The 14,938-nt window shown below is 39.0% G+C and overlaps 1 protein-coding gene across 3 annotated transcripts in view; it reads right to left on the minus strand.

Annotated features, from left to right (window-relative positions):
- PGR (progesterone receptor) overlaps positions 1-14,938 on the minus strand; it is a 71,852-nt gene that overhangs the window by 45,281 nt on the left and 11,633 nt on the right.

Consider the following 14,938-nt stretch of genomic DNA (forward strand, 5'->3'; position numbering starts at 1 on the left):
AAGGCCATATCTGTTCCACAGCTGATGACACAATGGTTCTTGATCTGGGGCATTTTTAGAAAAATATATTCTTTTCTTAAAACGTATTCCTCCATGAACTTATGTCTGTGTACAGCCACATCTTAATGTTCATTGTCTTATTTGGGGTCCCTGGAGTTGGGCTTTCTTTTTAATAAGGGTAGTTATGAAGCTTCATATTCATGCTCACTTCTGTGCACATAATGCCTGTACTACAGGTTAGCAGAATGTACTGCACACCACTCTGATTAGACTTTCCCATGAGTTATATACCCAGGTTAAAGGAGTGACTGTGGGAGTAAGATATTTGTTTGTCAATCAATCTATCTCTGCTAAATGATGTTTGTAAGTCACTCAGCCTATCTGTCTGTGTATCCCCTATACAAATCTTTCAGAAGAAATAACAGAAAATAGATTTTTCCATACTATACAGAAGACAAAGCAAGTAGTGCACAAGGATGTAACAGTTGTTTGAAAGGAGATGGTACTATCCTATACACCTTGGCCATAAACATAGAAAACAAGCCTGGTGAAAACAACTGCATGTAGAGTGCTGCTGATTTGTTTCACTTCTGCTTCTTCAATTACTGACAACAGCACCTCCTTCTTCACTGTCTCAGAAAAAGAATTTCTTTACCAAGGTTCTCAGGCTCTCTGTCCTCCTAAAACCATTCCTTCCCCCAGCTTTCAAATCTTGTACCATCATTTTACCTCCCTTTCCTCATAAAATATTTTCTCTTTCCAAATGATATCTTGCTTTCTCATCACATTTTTCCATTCCCCAAAATTCCAGCAGCAGAGGAAAGGAAATCTATTTCACTCTGAATTCCCTGGCTCCACACTTTCCTTAGTCACTGAATGAGGCTGTTGAACATTTGATGTCTTCTAACAATTTCATTTACTCTTTGGCATACAGTAATTTGCCTTGTACATTCACTATTCTTATGAAGTGGCTTAGCATAATCAAGGCTTTCAACGTAAGTGAGGTCAAATGTAGTGGTTATCTGGTTATAATATCATACACTATATTGTTAGAGAATTCTTCAAACAAACTAAGGAAATTCAAAACAGAAAATCAGCTACAATTTCATTACCATGGAACTATTTTCATTTTCATGTTTCCTTCCTGCTAGGGTTTGAATGCCTGTGTTTCTCCCAAATTCATTCTGAAAGCTGAATTCCACCCAGTACAACAGTATCAAGAAGAGGGGCCTTTAGGAGTGAAGTTCTGAATGCTCCAGCCTCACTGATGCAATCAGTGTCCTCATAAAAGGGCGTGAGGGCACAAGCTTATTCTCCCTTTCCCTCTGCCAAGTGAAAACACAGCAACAGGTGCCATCCTAGAAGCAGAGATCAAGCCCTTACAAGACACCAAATATGTAGCACTTCGACCTGGGACTTCCCATCCTCTCCAGCTGTGAGAAGCAAGTTCTCATGTTTATATTCAGTCTGATGTGTTTTTGTGATTGCAACAGGAAAAGACCAAAATATTTCCATTCTGTCTAGTCAGACCAAAAGAATACTTAATATCTATTGATTAATATTTATGAAGTGGTTTTACACTTTCACAAAATTCTTATTTATTCAATAAGAATTGATTAGTGAGTATCTGCTATAATACAATGCTAGCATTAAATAATCCACCTCTTTCCTACTAAATTAAAATGTCTGTTATTTGTTGACACTCTACCTAGTGCTAAAGAGCAGTAACTGTTTGTTCTAGGCTCAGATCTGCAGCTTAATATTCTCGAGATAACAACAAGAAGCACTTATTATATATGCCAGGCATTGTTATGAGCTATGTGTATTAACTCATTTAATTATCACAGAAATTATGAGAGGATTATTATTTTCATTAAATAACATCCCTAAAGTCACACTACTAAATATTTTAGGCTAATTTTCTTGAGAGGTATTACAGGATGTTAAGAGTAGGGACTTGGGAGCCGTACTACTTAAATTTGAAATTAAAACTCACAATTTATTATTAGCTAAAAGATCTTTAGCAAACAAATGAATATAATATTAATACCTAGGGTTGCATCTAAGGATTACATGTGTTCACATAAGAACATAGAATGGTCTGGCGAATAGCAAGTACATTATGAATTCATGCTATAATCATGTTTATCACATGGCTAACTCCCAAACATATAGTTAGATTTATTGTAGATGTGATTTAAGACTTTCATATCAAGTGAAGTTATTCAAGGGCACTTAATATCTGTTTGTTAGTGTTTGTGATGTTCATGTACATACAGGCAAGGAAAAAATATTCTCAAATATACATAAAATGAAGAAATAAGGTCCCTCAATTTTCCTAAAGAGGTTCCTGAAGATGTAACCCAGTCAGCAATAGATAGAGAGCATACGAAGTCTTGTATGAAAGAATTGATAGTACTAAATAAATTTAAACATTTTCAAGTATAATTAAGGAAATTAAAGTTACATTAAAAATGCAATATTTACATATCTTGAGGGAGAAAAAGAGCTTAGAAGTACAGTATTTATGCTTGGAGTATAAAGGAACATTTTTAATATTTGTGAAGTGATTGAGACCACTGGCATGAAGTCACTATGTTAAAGGGTTGGCATTACTCATTGAGATCTGGAAAGCCTTAAAGAAATATGGAAACTCAGTCTACCCTCAGCTATGGTCACTTTTATCACTATGTCATGGGTTGCCAAAGTGCGAGCAAATCATCATGCAAGCAAAATAAAGGGGTGTAATTAGAGGTTAGTCTTCTCTAAGCATTTTTTTTTTCTTTTGGCCAAAGCAATTTTGCAGCCAGACAATTCTAACTGGAGCTGACTCAGATAATTTGGCATGACGCCCAGGCACTGCCACTACAACACTTGGTCAGGACTCAGAGCCACCAAGAATGCAAGGAATACAGAAAGAGCCACCTATTCCATGTGCCATCCCATCATGTACCTGGCTGTATATGCAGATGAAGAAATCTCAGGCACAAATCTGTTGACCATGTCACAATATTATCCTGGAAATATGTCAAATATTAAACTTGGTGGGTTGCAAATCCAACATAACCACCTCTGCTAGCACTTTTCTTCAGAAAATAATCCTCAATTTATACTCTTGTTTTGAAAAATTCATCCTTGTCCAGATACACTTGCTCATTCCTCATAAACCAAAGGTTGAGGGCTCAAACTGCACATTATTGTTTCTCATTAGTCCAACATAAAATTGCCAGTATTTAACAAGTCACTATTAAATAACTCATTTGCAACATTCCATTTTCTAACATTCTTGCTGTCTCCCTACACCTTCTCCATCTGGAGTCAGAAGACATTCAAAGCATTTATAAGCTAGAAGCCACCACTAACAAGAAGCATGTCATAGTCATAAACAATAGGAGAGTTCATTCAATTAGGAGATACTGTCTAGCTCTCCCTAAGCCCCTCTCCAAACCTGAGGAACTCATAACTAAAATTTGCAACAGTACAGATTTCGTTCTTCTTGGGACTGGCATTCATTTATGGTTCACAGAGATCCTCCCCTTCCTCCCTCCCTCCCTCCCTTCCTTCCTTCCTTCCTTCCCGCCCCCACCCCACCTCTCTCTCTCTTTCTGTCCCTGACAGGAAGCATGCTTTTAAATTGTATCCAACATTCAGTGAGTTTGTGGTAGAAAGAATCTGCCCTCTGTGTACCAGCTCCCAAGTCTGCAATTTGCAGGGAGTACTAAACTGACTTTCTCTATTTTATTCCTTTATGTATTAAACATATATATTCAATTCTTTTCTCATTTCACTACATATTTCTCTCTCCTTTTCCAAAGTCTTGAAGAATTATGATTTCTTGGAGGCAGGCATTGTAAGGAAGCAGCTTAAGCCACTGCTTATGACCCTTACATCCCACATTGAAGTTCTGGTTCAAGTCCCAGCACCTCTCCTTCTAATCCTGCTTCCTGTTAATGCATCCTGGGAGACACAGATGATGGCTTAAGTGCTTGGGTCCCTGCCACCCACATGGGAGACCCAGATGGAGTTCTGAGTTCCTAGCTTCAGCCATGCCCAGCCCAGGTAGTTGTAGACATTTGGAAGAATGAACCAACCAGTAAAAGACCTCTATCTCTGTCTCCCCCTTCCCTCCCTCCCTCCTTCCTGCTCTTGATCTCTGTTGCCTTGCCTTTAAATAGATGAAAATAAATTAATAAATATATTTTAAAAATTACACATCTATCCAAAACATTGGATGGGGGAAGAAATCAACCATGACTAAAAACAAAACAAGCTATATAAAATCTTAGTCTATAATAGAGGGTGAATTTTCACTACCACATGGTATAAGAACCTGTGCCAAAAAACAAAGACTGGTATAGGATCACTGAAATTTTCTAGGAATTCTATAAGAAATAAATACAAAAAATACCTTTAGGGACAAGTTTGAGCACATGTGCAAATATGAAACAATGACATAAAGGTTGCAAATGATGATCTATAGAATAATGTACATAATATGTAAATAAACTATTTTATTCAGTGTAACATTATACAGCTATGAGAATGAATGAATATCTATCTAACCCATTCAAAAATGTGGCTGGGTTACATAAGTATAATGTGAGAAATAAGTAGACACAGAAAAATACTGTATTGTTCTATTAGTATAAAGTTCTCAAAGTGTCAAAACCAATCTCTGATGTTAGAAGTTGGAGTGGTGGTGGGTAAAGTGGCCAGAGAGAGCAAAATGGGGCTTCAGGAAGCCCAGTGATTTTTAACTTTATACATTTGGGTGATAGTAACATAGCTTCATTTACTTGGTAATACTTCATAAGCTTCATGTGTTTAATTTGAGTATTTTTCTGACAATATTTGTCAATAAAATTTCTTTCTTTCTGCTAAAAGATTGTTCTAAAAGGATAACCTGGAGGACACTGTGATCCAACAGGGCTACAGAGGGTTGCCCACTCAGAGTCCAGAGCTGAGGGTCACAATCAGAAGTGGCAGAGAAGAGAGGCATCACCTTCACTGTCAGATGACAGTTGGAACTTCCCAGCGAAACAGCTCCATGGACCCACCAGAAGAGGCAGTCAGGAGAAGCAGAGGCTCTAAGGATCTACCAAATGCCGGGAATGCTGGTGAGAGTTACACTTTTACCTGCTGGAGACAACTCTGCCCCTCTCCAACCTCACTTCTCATCCTTGGTCCTGGAGAGGTCAACTAAAGTACTAATGGGTCCATAGGAGTATAGTTGGATAAACAGAGAAGAAGCTGATCGTGTTCATTTTACCCTGGAAACTTCAAGCCCAAGCATGTGCTGCTGCACTGGGGCAAGGGGGAAATCCGAAAAGAAATGAGATTTTGGAATTTTGACTAAAACGTTGGCCTGGGCATTTTGATTATAGACATGGGATTGTTCTTTTGATTAAAAACTCTGGGACTGGTGTAAAATTTCATGCAGGGGATGGAAAGACAAGCTACAAAGTGTGTTTATTGTTAGGGGTCACACAGATATTATGCATATGCATACAAATACGCGTACAGATACAAAAGTATTTCAGAAAGTTCATGGAAAATGTAATTAAAGACCACTTTTGTTGAAAAAATTTCTAATCCATGCATATTCTTTTCATAACACACATTTTTCATAAGCTTTTTGAAGACCCCCTCATATGCATATAGATGGAACAATTTGGTAAATATTTTAATATTGCTAGAAATATAAATGTAAGCCAATAATTCTCAACAAGGGGTAATTTTACCTCCTTCTCTCATCCTTTATAGGACATTTGGCAATGCCTAGTGTCAATTTTGTATCACATAAGAAATGGATGATCTGGGACTGGGGAAAGAAATGTTTAACTTGAGGGTCCAATGTTTCGGTCTAGTAGGTTAAGCCACCAGCTGCGATGTCAGCATCCCATATGAGCACTGGTTCGAGTCCTAGCTGTTCCACTTCCAATCCAATTCCCTACTAATGTGCCTAGGAAAGCAGACATGGATGGATTCCAGGCTCTTGGCTTCAACATTGCCCAGTCCCAGCCTTTGTGACCATCTGGAGTGTGAACCAGCAGATGGAAGATTTTCTCTCATGTGCTCACTTTCACTCTCTCCCTCTCCCACCTTCCCCAAACCCTCTCTGTAACTCTCCCTTTCAAATAAGTTTTTTATTTTAAATAAATGTACACGTTAAGCCTGAGATGCTTTGTTGTGACAGAGGATTTGAGGATTTGACTTGACTGAGGGCTAATAAAATTGTATAAAAACGTATGATTTGTCACCTTCAAAACTCATGTTGAAATTTAATTCCCAATATGAGGTAATAAGAGATGGGACTTTATTTATTTATTTATTTATTTATTTGACAGGCAGAGTGGACAGTGAGAGAGAGAGAGACAGAGAGAAAGGTCTTCCTTTTCCGTTGGTTTACCCTCCAATGGCCGCTGCGGCTGATCCAAAGCCAGGAGCCAGGTGCTTTCCCCGGTCTCCCATGCAGATACAGGGCCCAAGCACTTGGGCCATCCTCCACTGCCTTCCTGGGCCACAGCAGAGAGCTGGCCTGGAAGAGGGGCAACCGAGATAGAAACGGGCGCCGCAGGTAGAGGATTAGCCTATTGAGCCGTGGCGCTGGCCTAAGAGATGGGACTTTAAAGAGGACTTTAATAGGGCTCTGCCTTCATAAATAGATTAATCCTCCAAGGAAAGTACTGGTTTCATGGGTGAATGAGTTATCTCAAGAGTGGGTAGCCAGTTTGACTAGCTCTCTTCTCTACTCCTTTTCTGTCACTATGTGATGCCCTGTGCTGCCTTGGGACTCTGCCACCACCAGAAGTGGCTCCCAATTGGGCCAGTGCTGTAAGTCAAAATAAACCTCTCTTCTTTATAACTTACCCAATCTATAATGTTGTAGTGTTAGAAACAGAAAATGACTTAAGACAGTTCGAACACAGCATTCATTCAAATAGTCATGAATGCATAATGACACATGGAATGGAAAGAATAAGAGAAACAAACAAACAAACAAAAAAAGAATAAGAGAAGAAAAAATTCACTGGCAACCACTGACAGCTACTAGAGCACATTTTAAAATTAGCTTAAAAGTTGGTAATTAAATGTAAATCATCAAGAATATATTAGGCTTTCTATTATAAATTAGAGTTGCCTTTTAAAAGGAACAAAGAAAGAACTATAAAAAACGTATAACTGATAAAATCAGAAACAATAATAAAATCAGAAAATCATCCTTTGCAACCCTTAAAAAAAAGGATCACCACTCATCAAGTCTGAAAGACAAAATACTTCTCTGTTTTCCAACTACATGTCTCTGTGAGGTCACGTTTTCTTCTCATTCTTCAACCAAAACAACATATTACAACAGACTGAATATGGATGTAAATATGAGGATCCAGCTGACTTCTGTTAAAGCAGACATTAGAATGACTTCTAAAACTCTAAAACAATGCAATGCTTGTCATTATAGTCTTTGGTTTGAAAAAAAGAGTATCTAATAGGTCTGTTATTTTAAGAATTAATTAATAGAAAGTTCAGAAATTATGTTTTAATTTCTAATATATAAATACTGGCAGATGTAATCCACATACAAGATAATTTTCAGGCTCTCAACAATGTTTAAACAAGTAAAGGGATCATCATGAGACTGGAGTGTCTGAGCATTGTTGACCTGTGTAGTACTACTGTCAAAAAGTTTAATATGAATCTAATCATGTTGGGGAAAAATAAGACAAATTCAGATTGTGGGGCTTTCTACTAAACAGCTAGCCTGTCCTGAATGACAAAAAAGATCCAAGATTTTTTTAGGTTAAAGGAAACTAAATGGAATTGTTGGCTAAAGAAACGCATAGTCCTTCATTGGATTCTGAATAGAGAAAAATGATTCTATACAGCACGTTTTCGGAACATAGAAAGAAATTCTAATATTCAATAAATATTAGAAAATTATTGTATCAACATTAAATTTATCAGGAGTAACAATGTTGCTGTTATAATAAAGAATATCCTTGGGGCTGGCATTGTGGCATGGCAAGTAAAGCTGCTGTTTGCAGAACCAGCATTTCATATTGGAACTGGTTGGAGTCCTAGCTGTGCTACTTCCAATCCAGCTTCCTCCTAATGGCCTGGGAAAAGTAGCAGAAGATTGCTCAAGTGCTTGGGTCCCTGCACTCATGTGGGCAACCTGGAAAAACCTCCTGGATTCTGGCTTTGGAGTGGCCTGGCACTGGCTATTGTGGCCATTTGGGGAGTGAACCAGCAGATGGAAAATTTCTCTTTCTCCTTTTCTCTATAACACTGCATTTCATATAAATAAATAAATATTTAAAAAAGAATATCCTTGTCTTTAGGATATTAATTTTGAAGTATTAACAGGTAAAATATCATGATGTTTGCACCTTACTTTCAAATAACTGAGTAAAAAGGTTCACTGTACAATTTTTTTTTAGTGCCTTCTTCAAAAATCCAAAGTATTCTAAAGATGCACATAGAAGAGACGGAATTTGCAACTAGTTTTTCCCAATAGTTAATTGGGAGCTGGTCACATAAAACTGAAGTTAAAAGAGAAAGGAGGAGTGCCGGCGCCATGGCTCACTTGGTTAATCCCCTGCCTGTGGCGTCAGCATCCCATATGGGTGCCAGGTTCTAGTCCCAGCTGCTCCTTTTCAAGTCCAGTTCTCTGCTGTGGCCCAGGAGGGCAGTGGAGGATGGCCCAAGTGCTTGGGCGCCTGCACCGGCATGGGAGACCAGGAAGAAGCACCTGGCCCCTGGTTTTGGATTGGCGTAGCTCCGGCCGGAGTGGCCATTTGGGGGGTGAGCCAATGGAAAGAAGACCTTTCTCTCTGTCTCTCTCTCTCTCATAGTCTAACTCTATCTGTCAAACAAGTAAAAAAAAAAAAAAAGACAGAAGGGAGGAATGAACACTTGGCAGGGTGTGAACGAGGGCTGTGCAATAAGGAACTGGTTAGAGTATCTTAATAAAAGTAAAGAAAAGAAGAGAGGCCAAGGGAAAGAAGAATGGAAGGAAACAAAATCTCATTGAGCACCATTATAGACTAATGCAACAATAAAGTAAACCAACTTATTTCATGTGTTCATACAACAAAATAGATATTACATAGCTATTTAGTTTCCCCAAGGAGAAAAGTAGACCTAAAGAGTCTTGAACTAGGAACTGATGTGATACAGAACATGTCAGCAAAGAAATGTGCACTGGGTACCAGACACGAAGACATGAGCGCATGACACCTGAAAGGAGCTCCTGGCTCAAACTACAACAGCCTGGCAGTCAGCAGAGCAAGCAGAGGAGGGTGCTCCTGTCCCTCCCCCCCCCCCTTCTCTCTCTCTTTCTCTCTCTCTCTCTTTTTAAACATTTATCAATTTATTTGAAAGGCAGAGATAAAGAGAGATCAATCTTCCAACCACTGGTTCACTCCCCAAATGGCCACAAGAGTTGCGGCTGGGCCAGGCCAAAGCCAGGAGTCAGGAACTTCTGGGTCTCCCACGTGAGTGCAGGTCCCAAGCCATTTTCCACAGCTTTCCCAGGCCATAGCACAGAGCTGGATCAGAAGTGCAGCAGCTGGGACTCAAATTGGTACCCATATGGGATGCTGGCACTGCAGGCAGAGGCTTAACCCTCTGTGCCACACCACTGGCCCCGCTCCTGTCTCTTATACCAGGAAATCTGCTAAGCTACACCCTGAACCACAGGCCACAGCAGGAATCCCAGTGTTCTTCAAATATCGTACAGACAAGTGCTTCAGAAAACATTGGGCATATGCTTAAACTCTTAGATATCTAAGCACGTACTATATAGTGTCTTCACTCATGAAATGCAACTTAACTTGATAGAACTCTAGCCTATTCCAGCCATTCAGTACTTCAAAAAGGGAGTCTGAGGTCTGCCCACTTTTTTTTCTTGGTAGTTAACCAGGTTTTTGGTCTCATTTAAAATCATGTTTGACATTTTCTTTTTAAAGAAAAACTGTAAATTTTCCAATAAATGCAAAAGAGCAGCATTTAAAATTGTATTTTCTTGGGAAGCAGTGATTCCTTTCGACTTACAAAGTGAAATGTCTCTTTTATGGCTAAATCTACTTTTGTTATCCAAGTTCTACCAGCTATTAGCTCTATGATCTTGAATAGATGATTTAACAGCTTGGTGCTTCATACCCCTCATCTGGGAAATAACAGGTCAGCTGTCATTTTGAGCCTTAAATAACATAAAACCTGTGGCACCATAACAGACAAAGATACATCCTTAAAAGGTAATGATAATGACCATTCAGTAAACAAATACCTTTTGAATATTAACCATTGCGCCAACACTGTTCTAGCTGCTGATTATACAGTATAAAAAAGACCCCAGGTGGCTATTTTCTGTGATTGATTCATACATTTGCTGAACTTGCTAGTCTTAAGATCTAATTTGCTTAATACTTTTTAAAATTGCTGTATTTATTTATTTGAAAGGTAGGGACAGAGACAGATACAGAAATCTTCCATCCATTAGTTCACTCCCCAAGTTCCCATTACAATCACTGTTGGGCCACACAGAAGCCAGGAACTTAAAACCCAATGCAGGTCTCTCCCATGGTGAAGACTAAAGTACCAGGGCCATCATCTGCTGCCTCCTAGGTTACACATTAGCAGGAAGCTAGAATTGGAAGCAGAACCTGAACTTGAGCCCAGGCACTCTGATATGGGATGCAGGTGTCCCAGGCATCTTCTCAGCTGCTATGCCACGTGCCCATTCTTAATCTGTTATTGATAGAAGTATTAAATTAGACAACTTGACAGCACTCTTAGTGGGAGAATGCTAACAATTAAATGAGAAACTGGCAATCATTGATGTTTGGAATTCTTCAGGACATCCACTGGAGATGGAAGTTAGGTTGAGCTGGATGTGGGAAGAGTTTGGGGAAAAGGAAGGAGAGAGGAAAGAGCCAATTGCCAAGATACTGAGCGGTGCCCTGGACCATTTCAGGAAGTTGGTAATGGGAGAGTTGATAGAGCCAGAAAGAACAGGAGTAGAAAGTAGGATCAGGAGTGCAATAGGGCTTGGTGTCCTATGAAAACTTGGATTATTTCTGTGACAGAAATACAGTGCAAGTAGAGGGCTTTGAGAAGAGGAATGATACAATCTGACTCATATTTTAACAGCATCACTTTCACTTCTAGGATAAGAACAGGCTCTAGGAAGGCAAGGGGGGACATGGGATTAAGAGGATATTGAAATAAATGGAAAGGAACATAACGGTATCCTGAACCAAAGTGGTCAGTGAGGTGGGGAGAGGTCAGACCTGGATATATTTTGAAGGCAGAGCCAAGCAGTTTCTAGAACTCTATTTATGACACATTCCAGTATTGAATTTTTTTTAAGGAACACAGTCCTTCCTGTTACTGCTCAGAATTATTTTTCCCTCTTTCCTTTATTTCTCTTAAATTTAATTTCTTTCTGACACAGAACAGCCTCTCCTTCATCCTTCCTGAAGGTGCTTTCCTACTTCTTTTCTCAACAAAACCATCCTTCTGGCTCTCTTTGAGATGCTTGTAATTATTTACACATCTTTTCACTTGTAAAACACCAAATTATAGGCAGCATCTAACTAGCCACACCTGACACCTACAATTATGTATTTAGCTAGCCAGTAGGCATTTAGGAAAAGGCACAATATGCTACACACATTTTTTTAAAAAAAATAACACATACCATTGAGAAAGAGGTTTAAAACATTCACATAAAAACATGAAAATTACCACGCTGTTTGCCAACAAGGTGGCTTAAATCATTGTGCTACTGTAATATAAGATTACAACACACATGTAATTTGTTCATTCTTTATCTCATATTCACGCAGTTTATATTTTCTTCTTGAGTACAAAACCCATGAATTTATGAATGTTAAGCTTCATTGTTTAATATGCAAACTCTGCTTTTTTTGATTTCAGGTGAAATCAAGATGCTCTTCCACTTCTCCAGAGTTTCCTCAACCTCATCTGAAATTGGCTTTGTAAAAAAGTAAATTATGGCAATAGTCAATTAACATTTTCCTAATTTAGGTCTAGGCCCTCAAATATAAGACCAGACTTCTATCAGAGTTTCAAGTCTCATAAATCTCTTAAATCAATTGCTACTAGCACGTCTTACTTCAAACAGTGCTGAGAGGTCTGGTGTAGCAGAAGCAGTTTCGCCTTGGCAGTGTGGCAGAACTACGTTTATCAGCTCCACTACTTACTGGCTGGGTGACATTACAGAAGTTACTAACCTTCCCTTCCTTTTTTCAAGTCCTCTGTCTGAAAAGAGGGATAGTAGTAACTCCTCAAGCAACTCCTGAGAGCTAAATACAGTATAATATGTCTACTGCAGTGTCTGGCACATAATAAGGACACAAAAACTGTAAGCCTCCATCCTCCCTCCCTGTAGGCTCTTTTAGAATTTTTTTCTGGAGGAGGGAGCCTTCCTGGTAGCAGCAACAGAACTCTGCCCTCTGTACTTTAACCTTACTGCTTTGGGGAATGAAAAGTAGCTTTTTCTCAGCAAAGGATGGGAGATCCTCTGATCTAGACCTGAGAATAGTTTAAATAATCTTAGAACTGGCCTCTTGGACAAGCCTTTGTGTGCACCTTCCCATTGATTCTAGAGCTGGCTTTCTCCAAAACAAAATGGACAAGGGCACCTCACAGCTGAAAGTCCCTCACTCCTCTCTGAGTCAAGAGTGCATAAGCAAACACCTGAATAGCTCATTGCAAGGCAGATTTCTGGAACCCTTTTCTAGATACCTTGATTTCCTCCGCCTGGTGTGGGGCTCAGCAATCTTCACTTAAACCAGTACCCCTGGTGATTGCCAAGCAGTTTGAATATCAAAGGAAAAGCACTGGTTTACCAGACAAAATCAAAGTAGATCTGAAGCTAATCTTTGGACTTACTAGTTTGAGTTGTTTAGTACTCATACTATAAAGATAACAGGTAAACACTTAGACCTAAAACTCGGGAGTTAAGGGGAAAGTTCTGTGGTGGAGACAGACATTTAGGAGGGATCACAATAGGGATGAATTATCTAAAGCTGCGAGACTGGATTAGATCGCCACAGAAGTCAGTCTATAAACAGAAGGGAAGAGATCCGAACACTGAGCAATGGGCCCTACCACTTCAAAAGCTAAAGAAGATTCTGACTGGTGTCAGTCTCCCGAGAATCCAGTGAAGAACTTCCAGAAAGGTGATCGAGCAACTGTCAAACAGCATTAGTAGGTTAAATAACATTGGACTCAGGATGGCTCTCCGATTTAGCAATGCGGAAACATTAACAAGGGAAGTTTTGGTGGAGTGACAAAGGCAAAAAAAAAAAATTCATTGGATTAGGTTTAAGAGATAATGGGGAAAGAAAACTCATTGGTAGAACTTTATGCAAAAACTTTTAGTGGCTGACAGGTGAGTAAAATCACCAGATGTATTTTGGTTTTAAGAGAGAAATAATAAGATGTTTGCATGCTGATGGTCATGGCCCAGTGGAGAGGTAACAAAATGACCTAAGGGGAGGGAAGAATTACTTGAGCCTGCTTCTGAGTGGGCAGGAGTCTGGATCTAGTGCACAGGGGGTGAGCTGCCAGTGAAGTGGAGCAGATCCCTAGTTAAGAGAAAGAAAAATGGGTTGTGGGCCAGATGCCACAGGAGTACAAGTAGTGGCAGGAGTTTTAGAAATTTTTTTCCCAAAAATTCAGAAGCAAGGTTATCAGCTGATAGAGAGGCCAGAAAAGTGAGGAGAAGGTAGAAGGCAGCCGTCCAGAAGCCATGGAGACTGAGACTGCGGGGCAGTTCCCTTAGTCGTGATCTTCATCTTTCAAGCCTATGTACCAGTTATGCAAGGCTTCTTTTCTCCAGAAATTCAGCTAACAAACTTCTCTCCTCCCTGATGTCAGTGTTTATTACAAAAAATTAGGACATTGACACTAGGTAATGGGTAAGATGTCATGTAATGGATAAGGGAGAAGGTTTTTGGGGTTCCTATCTCAGCTCTGCCATTAATTCTCTATTTGCCTATGCGAGTGATTCAACCACTTTGAGTCTCATTTAGCCAAGTTCCTGGCATGTAATAAGTATTCAGTCAATGCTATTATTATTGTTAAATATCTTCAGAACCTCACCATTGAAACTTCTTTTTTAACATGTTAGAAAAGCCCGCTTCTATGTGTTTATGTAGTGATGAAATTTGTGATCCTGTATAATGCTTTCATGACAAAATCAAATAGCAACATAATCATCCACAACACCTATTTTTCAAAATGCTCTATACACATTTTCAAAAAGAGTTATTTCCTTTTTCTATATGAAGAACACCATTTTAAACTTGAACAGGCAACTTAAGCATCTTTTCTGCTAAATATGTACCTCCTATGTACTACCGAGACACTTGTCATACAAAATGTCAGCAATTTACAGAACACATCCTTCCCTTAAACATGTAGCTTGTCTTAAATTTAACAACTCTTTGCAAGTACTGTACAGTCAAAGGCTATTGTGTGGCAAGAGATAGTTTTCATGGCCATAACACATCACGTTGCAATGTATCATTAAGGTTCTACTGTATTATCTGGGCCCTGTGTTAACAACTAACCACAGTAATGACATCTTGCAATGCTTTGTTCACTTAAGGCTTCAACCTATGTGCTACAATATATAGCTTGCCTCTGAAAGAAGCAGTAAATAAATTTTACATGTGACACTACCTAACCCTTAACTGGAAATCTTTTTAACATCACAGCCACAATGCTGTCAGTGTTTAGCACAGTTTTCTCATAAAAACTTTTGAAGTACAGAAAGCAGTTACTATTGAGACTATATTGTCCCTACTTATCTTTGCTTTATTGAATCATCTTAAACATTTCTGGTATATTTTATTACTGAAACAGCCTAGCAACCGGTAAAAAAATCATAACACATCTTGTGATA

Source organism: Oryctolagus cuniculus, chromosome 1 (genome assembly GCF_051225735.1).
Source record: "Oryctolagus cuniculus isolate XC-2025 breed Fujian yellow rabbit chromosome 1, ASM5122573v1, whole genome shotgun sequence".
NCBI lineage: Eukaryota > Metazoa > Chordata > Mammalia > Lagomorpha > Leporidae > Oryctolagus > Oryctolagus cuniculus.